We start from the raw sequence: 11,369 nt of genomic DNA on the forward strand, positions 1-11,369 counted from the left end.
TTTGAACTTAAACTAGCACTAATAACCATGGTCCAGAACTCCATACAGTTTGGAGGCAGGCCTAACGAAGACCCCAATCTCCATCTGACAAAGTTTCTCTGATTAAGGGATATCATTAAATACAATGGAGTCTTCAACAATGCTATTCAACTCTGCCTTTTCCCCTTTTCGGTATCTGAAAAGGTGAATGCATGGTTTTCCTCACTCCTAGCCAATTCCATCACAACTTGGGAGGATCTCACTCAACAATTCTTATGAAAGTACTTTTGCCCATCAAGGTCCTCTAAGCTTATGACAGAGATATGTTGCCTCTAACAATATGAAAGCAAAATCCTTATTAGAGACATGGGAGCGGTTTGGAGAGCTTTTGAGGAGGTGTCCTCATCATAATTTGGTGCAAATCTTTTACAGTGACCTATTAATCACCACCAGGGCTATAATTGATGTCGCAACATGAGGGTCCCTCATAAGAAAAGATCCAGATGATACATACAAGCTCATAGATGAGATGACATCTTCTAGCTTTTAGTGGTACACTGCTGACTCTTACGACATCAAGAGGAAGGAGACCACCCTGGTGTTATAAGATTTCTAAACACTAGCAAGTGCACTAGGAATTACAGCAAGTAATGAGTAAATTTAAGATCCAAGTATCGTCTCCACAGGAAATTAGGAATTCAATTACCACTTCACAGAGCAATAACTAGTTGAGCCATACGAATTTGGAAGGTTTGTAACATGTAAAAGTAATAAACCAGGACAATAAGAGGTATTAAATTTGCTGTAAAAACAGAGTACGAATTTTGTGTTAAGATAAGATATGAATGAAGGATAGTTAGGAATTTATTTCACTAGGATATCAATATCAATTCAACTATGTCTCTGAACATTCAAGTAATTGGTTAATTGACAATCAGTTTCTCATATTAATAGTCAAAGGTTAATCCCTTAACTCATTGACCCTAACAATCAACTAAACCAACCTAATCCATTAGGTGAAGTTCAATTTCAAGTTGCATGAAGAATCAGAACCATAGGACTGTAGAATTAAGTTCACTTATCCCTAAGAAATCCCTAATTCTGGTAGTTAATTCAAATATGAGAATCAATTCCAATTCCCATTGGTAAAGTTCCTCTTTTATTAATCAATTGAATTTCCATTCAAAGATTACATTGACAACAGAATTAACCACTCAATTAATCCAAGAACTCAAAGTTCAGAGTCAAGAATCAAATCAATACATCTATTCCATATCCACAAACTCCTAACTACGAAGAATTAAGCAAGCATTGCAACAAAGAAAGAGAAAGAAGGAGTAGAAGAGGAAGAACGCAGAAGCATCATCTTCAATCGATCCCCAATCTAATCCCTCTAGGTTAGAGCTCGATGTTCTTCCCCAATCCTCTCCCTGACTCTCTCTGAACGAAGAAATGAAGTAAAAACAAAAAATGAGCAAAAAGATCCAGAAATCTGAGCTTTCTCTGGTATTTATAGAATTCCTGCCTCTGCGTGTTATCACTATGCTCCACAAGAGTGGCCACGCAAAGGCTTATATAGTTTCTGGAAGACTGGAACAATCACTTTTGTTGATAAAAGTGGTAACACAGGAGGTCTAGTAGTGCGCGTTTTCACTTTCCTAAGTTAAAGTGGCCACGCGCTAGTTGCCTTGGTACACTTCTCTCTAGAACATCCACTTTCGCTAGCAAGAGTAACCACGCGCTACCCGCTATGTGTGAAGCTCTTTTGGAATGAGGACTTTCGCTGATAAGAGTGGTCACACACAACTTTACTGAAATTAAAGTCCTCTGGAACGCTCACTCTCGCCAGCGAAAGTGATAACACATAACATGTTCTTCTGAGAAACTCTCTGGAACACTCACTTTCGCTGATAAGAGTGACCACGCCCAGACTATATTCCATAATTCTTGTTCTTTGAGTCCAGAATTGCTACTCTTCCACTATCTTTCCATTGATCTTCCATCTTCATGAACTTTACTCAGATTATTCCTACAAAAACATGATTAAATTCTTAATTTCTACACAGAAAATTCACAGATGTTAAAATAACTATGTATTTAAAGAAAACCTTCAATCATTCTATTTTTATGAGTTTTTCTGCTTTTTCTAACATTTTTTTTCCTTATCAAATGGGTTAAAACTATAGTAAAATACTAGTAAACTATGGATTCATCACTATCCCAAACTTGAATTTTTGCTGTCCTCAAGCAAATCAAACCACACAAAGGGTAAGTTCCTCCATTTTTCAAAATCAATTAACAGACCACTTTTCTCAGGATTTTCCAATTTATAATTTTGTGTTTTTCTAATTTTTAATTCAATCAAGTTATTCATCCAACTACTCATCATGATAATCACATTGCATTAATCATACTCTGAGTAAGAATTGCTATCTGAGTTCATATATTTCAGCAAAGTTCATGTGAGCAATAATTAAGAAACATGATCACAGCTCACTAGAAGTGTTTCCCTCATCACTCAACAATATTTAGGCTACTGTTTTCTCTCTAAATCATTAATTTTACTACACTACCATAGGCTTGCATATATTCTCAATCTCCTTGATGAATCCATATTTTACTAGTATTTTACAATAGTTTTTAGTGCAATTAATAAAGAAAACATGCTAGAAATAGTAGAAAACCCTTAAAAAAAATAATAAAATGTTGCATGTCACTTTTAAACATAGTTATTTTAAAATTCAATGATTTTCTATGTAAAAAGTGACATTTCAAGTATGTTTTTGTAGGGAATTCTGAGCTAAGTTCATGAGGATTGGATGATCAAAGGAAAAATAGAAAAAAAGTAGCAAAAATTGGAGGAAAGAAGTTGATAATTGAAGAACAGCCTCTGAGTGATCACTTTCGCTGGTGAAAGTGATCACTCCAGAACCATAAAATGGAAAAGAGCTTTTGCGTAATCACTTTTTCTGGAAAAAGTGAGCGTTCCAGAGAGTGCTCCAAGAAGAGTAGCTGCGCGTGTTCACTATTATCAGCAAAAGTGAACACGCGCAAGAAAGCAGCTTCTGCGTGTTCACTATTTCCAGCAGAAGTGAACACGCGCATGACATTAGCAAAGGAAGATTTTGCGTAGCTACTATTTTCAACAAAAGTGAACACTTTGAAGTGCACGTGGCTACTATCACCAGCAAAAGTGAACACGCGCAAGTGGAAATGAAGAATTAGCCTCTGCGTGATTACTATTGCTGGAAAAAGTGATCACGCCAGCAAAGCAGGAATTCTATAAAAGGCAGTTAGCTCAGGAATTTAGGAGTTTTTTGTTCATATTTTATTTTCCATTTGTTTTTGTTGTTGAGAGAGTCAGAAAGGGAGATTGAGGACGAACACCAAGCTTCATTTCTTGAGGGATCAGATTGGAGATTGGCTTGAAGATATTTCTTCTTTGTTCATTCTCTTCTTCTCTTCTCTTCTCTTCTCTTTTTGTAATGTTTGCCTAAACTCTTTGTGGTTAGGAATTGTGAATCTGAAATGGAAATGTTGAATTGATTTTGGATCTAAATTTTGAGTTTTGGATTGGATTGAGTGATTGATTCTGCTGTTAAAGTAGTGATTGAATGGAAATTTGATCAACTAATCATAGAGGAACTCTTATCAATGGGAATTGAAGTTGTTTCTCAGATTTGAATTAATTGCCAAGGTTATTGGTTTCTTAGGGATAAGATATCTTAATCTTGCAATCTTTTGGTTTCTCAAACTTAATGCAGTATTTGATTGGATTAGATCTAAGGGATTGGAGTGATTTGATTAGATGCTAGATTCATTGAGGCAAGGGATTGTCCTTTGATTAATACAACGTGAAACTGATTGTCATTCCATCTAAATGCTTGAAAGTTCAGAACTTTATTGATTCAATGTTGAAGTTTTGGTGAAACAATTTCCTAACTACTCTTTCTACATCTGTTTACTATATACTTTTGTACTAAATATTCTGTTTTACTTTCTAATTTTATTTTTGATACATTCATACCAATTGTATCTGAAATTTGTAAAGCTCAACTAATTGTGATCTTGTGAAGTGGTAATTGAGAACTTTATTCCCTGAGGATGATACTTTGAACTCAATTTGATTCTAAGATTTTTTATAACTTGCTACAACAACACTAGTACACTTGCTAGTCAGTTTACCTTCATTGCAACAACAGTTGTAAAGAGTGTGACAAGTTTTTGGCGCCGTTGCCGGGAAATAATTTGTTTCAATATCATTAGTAACAGGAAAATAACTAGATTGAGCATTTGTTTCTTTAAATTTTCTGCAACTATTACATTACATGTGCAGTTTTCTGTTTTCATTATACTATATCTGTGTTTAGTTGTATATGCGTGGGAAAAAACAAAATTAAATCTACTCTTGTCTTTGATCCTGACATTGATAGAACTCTTAGGAGATTAAGAAAAGAGACTAGAGCAGAGAGATCTGTAGGAAGTGACAGTGATTTAGAGGTTATACATTCTCCAGAATTTCAAGTCACTCCTTTTGCAAATAGGAAACATTCACCGTTTAGACAACCAACTCCAAAAGTTGAAATGGCAGAACAACAGAGAATGAGAACACTAGGAGATTATGCAATTCCAGATATGCAAGGCTATAATTCTTCAATTGTTAGACCAACCATTCAAGCCAATCATTTTGAGATAAAACTAGCCTTACTTCACCTAGTGCAGCAGGACCAATTTTCTGGTGGAATTTCTGATGATCCTAATCTGCATATTTCTAATTTTCTGCAGTTGTGTGATACTATAAGGATGAATGGAGTAAGTGAAGATGCTATAAGACTGAGGCTATTTCCATTTTCTTTAAGAGACAAAGCCAAATGTTGGTTACAAGCACAGCCTCAGGGAAGTATCACCACATGGACTGAACTTATGAATAAATTTCTAACAAAATATTTTCCTCCCTCAAAAGTTGCTAAGCTGAGAGGAGAAATAACATCGTTTGTGCAGCAGGAAGGAGAATCACTTTATGAAGCATGGGAAAGATATAAAGAGTTGCTGAGAAGAGGTCCACATCATTGTATTCCAGAATGGATGCAATGTCACACTCTTTACAACTGCTGTTGCAATGAAGGTAAACTGACTAGCAAGTGTACTAGTGTTGTTGTAGCAAGTTATAAAAAATCTTAGAATCAAATTGAGTTCCAAGTATCGTCCTCAGGGAATAAAGTTCTCAATTACCACTTCACAAGATCTCAATTAGTTAAGCTTTACAAATTTCAAATGGAATTGGTATGAATGCATCAAAACGAAATTAGAAAGTAAAACAGAACAGTTAGTACAAAAGTATATAGTAAACAGATGTAGAAAGAGTAGTTAGGAAATTGTTTCACCAAAACTTCAACATTGAATCAATAAAGTTTTGAACTTTCAAGCATTTAGATGGAATGACAATCAGTTTCACGTTGTATTAATCAAAGGACAATCCCTTGCCTCAATGAATCTAGCATCTAATCAAATCACTCCAATCCCTTAGATCTAATCCAATCAAATGCTGCATTAAGTTTGAGAAACCAAAAGATTGCAAGATTAAGATATCTTATCCCTAACAAACCAATAACCTTGGTAATTAATTCAGATCTGAGAAACAACTTCAATTCCCATTGATAAGAGTTCCTCTATGATTAGTTGATTAAATTTCCATTCAATCACTACTTTAACAGCAGAATCAATCACTCAATCCAATCCAAAACTCAAAGTTCAGATCCAAAATCAATTCAACATTTCAATTTCAGATTTACAATTCCTAACCACAAAGAGTTTAGGCAAACATTACAAAAAGAGAAGAGAAGAGAAGAGAAAAAGAGAATGAACAAAGAAGAAACATCTTCAAGCCAATCTCCAATCTGATCCCTCAAGAAATGAAGCTTGGTGTTCGTCCTCAATCTCCCTCTCTGACTCTCTCAACAACAAAAACAAATGTAAAATGAAAAATGAACAAAAACTCCAAAATTCCTGAGCTAACTGCCTTTTATAGAATTCTAGCTCTGCTGGCGTGATCACTTTTTCTAGCAATAGTAATCACGCAGAGGCTAATTCTTCATTTACACTTGCACGTGTTCACTTTTGCTGGTGATAGTAGCAACGTGCACTTCAAAGTGTTCACTTTTGTTGAAAATAGTAGCTACGCAGAAGCTTCATTTGCTAATGTCATGCGCGTGTTCACTTCTGCTGGAAATAGTGAACACGCAGAAGCTGCTTTCTTGTGCATGTTCACTTTTGCTGATAATAGTGAACACGCGCAGCTACTCTTCTTGAAGGACTCTTTGGAACGCTCACTTTTGCCAGAAAATGTGATTACGCAGAAGCTCTTCTCATTGCAACCTCTTTGGAACGATCACTTTTGCCAGCAAAAGTGATTACGCAGAAGATCTTTTCCATTTTATGGTTCTGGAGTGATCACTTTCACCAGCGAAAGTGATCACTCAGAGGCTGTTCTTCAATTATCAACTTCTTTCCTCCAATTTTTGCTACTTTTCTTCTATTTTTCCTTTGATCATCCAATCCTCATGAACTTAGCGCAAAATTCCCTACAAAAGCATACTTGAAATGTCACTTTTTACATAGAAAATCAATGAATTTTAAAATAACTATGTTTAAAAGTGACATGCAACATTTTATTATTTTTTTAAGGGTTTTCTACTATTTCTAGCATGTTTTCTTTATTAATTGCACTAAAAACTATTGTAAAATACTAGTAAAATATGGATTCATCACTACCCCAAACTTGAATTTTTGGTTGTCCTCAAGCAAATTAGAACATATCAAGGGTGTAAATTCTTATTAATTGGAATCCAAAAACTTTTTACATTTTTCAGAAAAATTCAGATTAAAAATCCATTTTACTTCAATGCATTCTAATTGTTTTCTCACTAAGTCATTCACCAACTCTTCATCATGATAGTCACGCTTGACTTATCTGTTTGCTGCACAATCTCATTCATTTCAATCAAGCAAATCATTAAAGCTACATGCAAACAAAGTTGAGAAACATTATCTCAGCTCTCAGAAAGTGTTTCTCTAACTCAATCAGTGTTTAAGCTTGTGTTTGCTCTCAGCATCACCAAATTCATCAAACTCTGCCATAAGCTTGCCTATATTCTCTACCTCCTTTGTAAATTTACAATTAATCACATATCAAGAGGACTTCTTAGGTAATATTAAGGCTCAAGGACAGGTATGGTTTCAATGAATTCAGGATATCAATGCAGCTACTTTCAAACAAAAAAAGATGCAAATTTAGTAGATAAGCTTTTAAACTTAGTAAGGGCTGCATCAACTGTTTCTATTCTTAATCAACTTTCAATCACAAGTTTAAATTTTTGCAGAATTATCTACCAATTTCCTTTTCCTTTTTGATTTGTGTCACACTCTTTACAACTGCTGTTGCAATGAAGGTAAACTGACTAGCAAGTGTACTAGTGTTGTTGTAGCAAGTTATAAAAAATCTTAGAATCAAATTGAGTTCCAAGTATCGTCCTCAGGGAATAAAGTTCTCAATTACCACTTCACAGGATCACAATTAGTTGAGCTTTACAAATTTCAGATGGAATTGGTATGAATGTATCAAAAATGAAATTAGAAAGTAAAATAGAACAGTTAGTACAAAAGTATATAGTAAACAGATGTAGAAAGAGTAGTTAGGAAATTGTTTCACCAAAACTTCAACATTGAATCAATAAAGTTCTGAACTTTCAAGCATTTAGATGGAAAGAAAATCAGTTTCACGTTGTATTAATCAAAGGACAATCCCTTGCCTCAATGAATCTAGCATCTAATCAAATCACTCCAATCCCTTAGATCTAATCCAATCAAATGCTGCATTAAGTTTGAGAAACCAAAAGATTACAAGATTAAGATATCTTATCCCTAACAAACCAATAACCTTGGTAATTAATTCAGATCTGAGAAACAAATTCAATTCCCATTGATAAGAGTTCCTCTATGATTAGTTGATCAAATTTCCATTCAATCACTACATTAACAGCAGGATCAATCACTCAATCCAATCCAAAACTCAAAGTTCAGATCCAAAATCAATTCAACATTTCAATTTCAGATTCACAGTTCCTAACCACAAAGAGTTTAAGCAAACATTACAAAAAGAGAAGAGAAGAGAAGAGGTGAAGAGAATAAACAAAGAAGAAACATCTTCAAGCCAATCTCCAATCTGATCCCTCAAGAAATGAAGCTTGGTGTTCGTCCTCAATCTCCCTCTCTGACTCTCTCAACAACAAAAATAAATGTAAAATGAAAAATGAACAAAAAACTCCAAAATTCCTGAGCTAACTGCCTTTTATAGAATTCCCGCTCTGCTGGCGTAATCACTTTTTCCAGCAATAGTAATCACGCAGAGGCTAATTCTTCATTTCCACTTGCGCGTGTTCACTTTTGCTAGTGATAGTAGCCACGCACACTTCAAAGTGTTCACTTTTGTTGAAAATAGTAGCCACGCAGAAGCTTCCTTTGCTAATGTCATGCGCGTGTTCACTTCTGCTGGAAATAGTGAACACGCAGAAGCTGCTTTCTTGCGCGTGCTCACTTTTGCTGGTAATAGTGAACACGCGCAGCTACTCTTCTTGGAGGACTCTCTGGAACGCTCACTTTTTCCAGAAAAAGTGATTATGCAGAAGCTCTTCTCATTGCAACCTCTCTGGAACGATCACTTTTGCCAGCAAAAGTGATTACGCAGAAGCTCTTTTCCATTTTATGGTTCTGGAGTGATCACTTTCACCAGCGAAAGTAATCACTCAGAGGTTGTTCTTCAATTATCAACTTCTTTCCTCCAATTTTTGCTACTTTTCTTCTATTTTTCCTTTGATCATCCAATCCTCATGAACTTAGCTCAGAATTCCCTACAAAAGCATACTTGAAATGTCACTTTTTACATAGAAAATCAATGAATTTTAAAATAACTATGTTTAAAAGTGACATGCAACATTTTATTATTTTTTTAAGGGTTTTCTACTATTTCTAGCATGTTTTGTTTATTAATTGCACTAAAAACTATTGTAAAATACTAGTAAAATATGGATTCATCAATTTGCTGATTTCTTTTTATTTCTTTTTCATTTTTCTATTTTTACTTGCAGCTTTTTACTTCTTTTTCATATTTTCTCTGCATGACTTTTTCTAACTTTCTTAATTCATTATAATCCTTTTCTCAATCCTTTCTATCCCAAACTTAGAACATTGCTTGTCCTCAAGTAATGCACTAGGAACATGATGTTACCCCAAACTTAGTTTTAAAACTTATCTTTGATTCAACTCAATTTGCCTCTTTTCTATTTGAATAGGTAAAATGGTTTTTCTAGAAAAGCTTGTATTGAGGTTAGTCAAAGAAAGGCTATCAGCTCAAAGGGGCTAACTAGGACATTCAAGAATGAAAGGCAGTCTATTTGGCTCACTAGGTAAATCTGAATAATGGCCTCCATCCTTTACGTGATTAGTGCAAAACAACATATTCAGTTAAGAAACAAAGCAAGTTCTAGAGAGTGAATCAGAATTTGAGATCAGTCACACATCAATGAATGAAAAGGTTCAAGTCTCACTAAGGAAGTAAATGGATAATATTCATCAATTCAGTTCACTATTTACTTCAAAAATTTGCATGAATAAAATGGCAAGACTGCTTTATTTTTTTAAAATACAAGTATGACAATCATGTTAAGAATGAGAAAAACAACTTATGTAATTCAACAATCAGAATTTCAATCAGGTGAAAATCAGGTTTATTTATCAAGAAAACAAAATCTAATGCAGTTTAATATTTTTCTAACTTGTGAAAATTTTATGCAAAATGTAAGCTGTACACATGAAAATAGAGGTACAGAATTAAACCCCCCCCTTTCATGGTAGCTGTGCATATTTCAATCATTCCATGCGCTCCTTGTTCAGAGTTTGAGAGCATGGTCTGCACAAAAACATCACAAGTTGTTCATCAATTATCAGATAAAAAAAAAACTCAATAAAATTCAAAGCTAGTAGATATTTAAAACATAATTGTTCATAACCAAAATAAAACTAAAATGTAATTACAACACTCAAAAGTCTGAAATTCTAATTACAATCTTTTTACAAAAATTAAACTAATGACAGAAATTTAAATTCCTAATCTACTCTTCATCTTCATCCTCATCCTCATCTTCCAAATCATCCTCTTCATCATCATCTTCTTCTTCTGCAGCAGCTGCTGGTGGAGGGAAATGAGTTCTGTAGATGGGGAGGTCTTTGAAGACAGTTGACCTCAGGCATTGGGCATTCTCTGCTTGAACTGGAGTGTAGTATAAGTCTTCTTTGGTCATGCCCATCTTTTGACCAATGTTCATGAGAACACCTTCCAGAAGCATGATGCCAGCCTTCAAACTGCTGTGCAATTCATTCTGCTTCTCAGCTAAAGAGTTTTGTCTTTCAGCCATGAAGGCTATCTTTTCCTTCATTGTGGTTGGATTCTCTCTTTTATACTGGGAGGGAATTGGGGCTGCTGATGTGCAAGAGACAGTACCATAAATTTCCTTCACCATAGCTACTGTAATTGGAGGTGCAGCTCTAATTTTGATTTGATAATCTCCAATTTCAATACCTGCATCCTCACAAAGAACAGTTATTAAAGAAGGGAAAGCTAGAGAATCTCTTTTTCTCTTGAGGATGTCCAGAATGCATCCACTAATCACTTCTCCTACATCTATATAAAAATCGTTAACTATAGCATATAGGAGTTCAGCTCTTTTCACTGCTAAAGTGGAGCTATGCCTAACAGGCATGAATGAACTCAAAATAAAGGTGCTCCACACTTTTGCAAAGGGCAAAAGGTTCTTGGTTGTGATGCATTTGGGCTTTTCTGATAGATTCAGCTCCCAAGTAGTCCCTGGTTTCCCAATCCTCTCAAGGACTTGAACATAGTCCTTGTCTTCAGCATCCCTGAATGCTTTAAAGTCTTGCTGCCCAGGTTGCTTTTGAGTCTTAATGTTGAGGACTCTATTGATGTTAGCAGCAGAAAAATCAACTGTTGTCGCCTTGACCATTGAATGGTATTTAGGCAGCTGATCTTCCTTGAATCTCATGGCATTAGCATAAAATTCTTGTGTAATGTCTCTCTACCCAATGCCAGCCATCATGCAGAAGGATTCCCATTCTCTTTTCTGAATTTCCTCCTTGTATTCTGGATAATAGTCTTCAGCTATCTCAATTGCCCTATCTTGGACAATCTTTCTTCTCAAGATATTAGCTCTGAAATAATTCTCATGAGCTATACTCCTGAACCTTGGATCATGTTGAGGATTTGGCCTTGATGAAGAGGCTCCTACTAATCTTCCTCTCTTTGTTCTAGGAGTACCTCT

At 35.0% G+C, this 11,369-nt stretch overlaps 2 non-coding genes across 2 annotated transcripts; both read right to left on the bottom strand.

The window, feature by feature from the left end:
- Window positions 1-285: 285 nt before the first annotated feature.
- On the bottom strand, window positions 286-393 carry LOC113851705. Its single transcript, XR_003502275.1, has one exon. It is a non-coding gene; the product is annotated as a small nucleolar RNA R71 (small nucleolar RNA).
- Window positions 394-4,947: 4,554 nt separating this feature from the next.
- Window positions 4,948-5,054, bottom strand: LOC113851678. Its single transcript, XR_003502249.1, has one exon. It is a non-coding gene; the product is annotated as a small nucleolar RNA R71 (small nucleolar RNA).
- Between the last annotated feature and the right edge of the window lie 6,315 nt (window positions 5,055-11,369).

This window comes from Abrus precatorius, unplaced genomic scaffold, assembly GCF_003935025.1.
Source record: "Abrus precatorius isolate BTA unplaced genomic scaffold, Abrus_2018 Scaffold9, whole genome shotgun sequence".
Lineage (NCBI taxonomy): Eukaryota > Viridiplantae > Streptophyta > Magnoliopsida > Fabales > Fabaceae > Abrus > Abrus precatorius.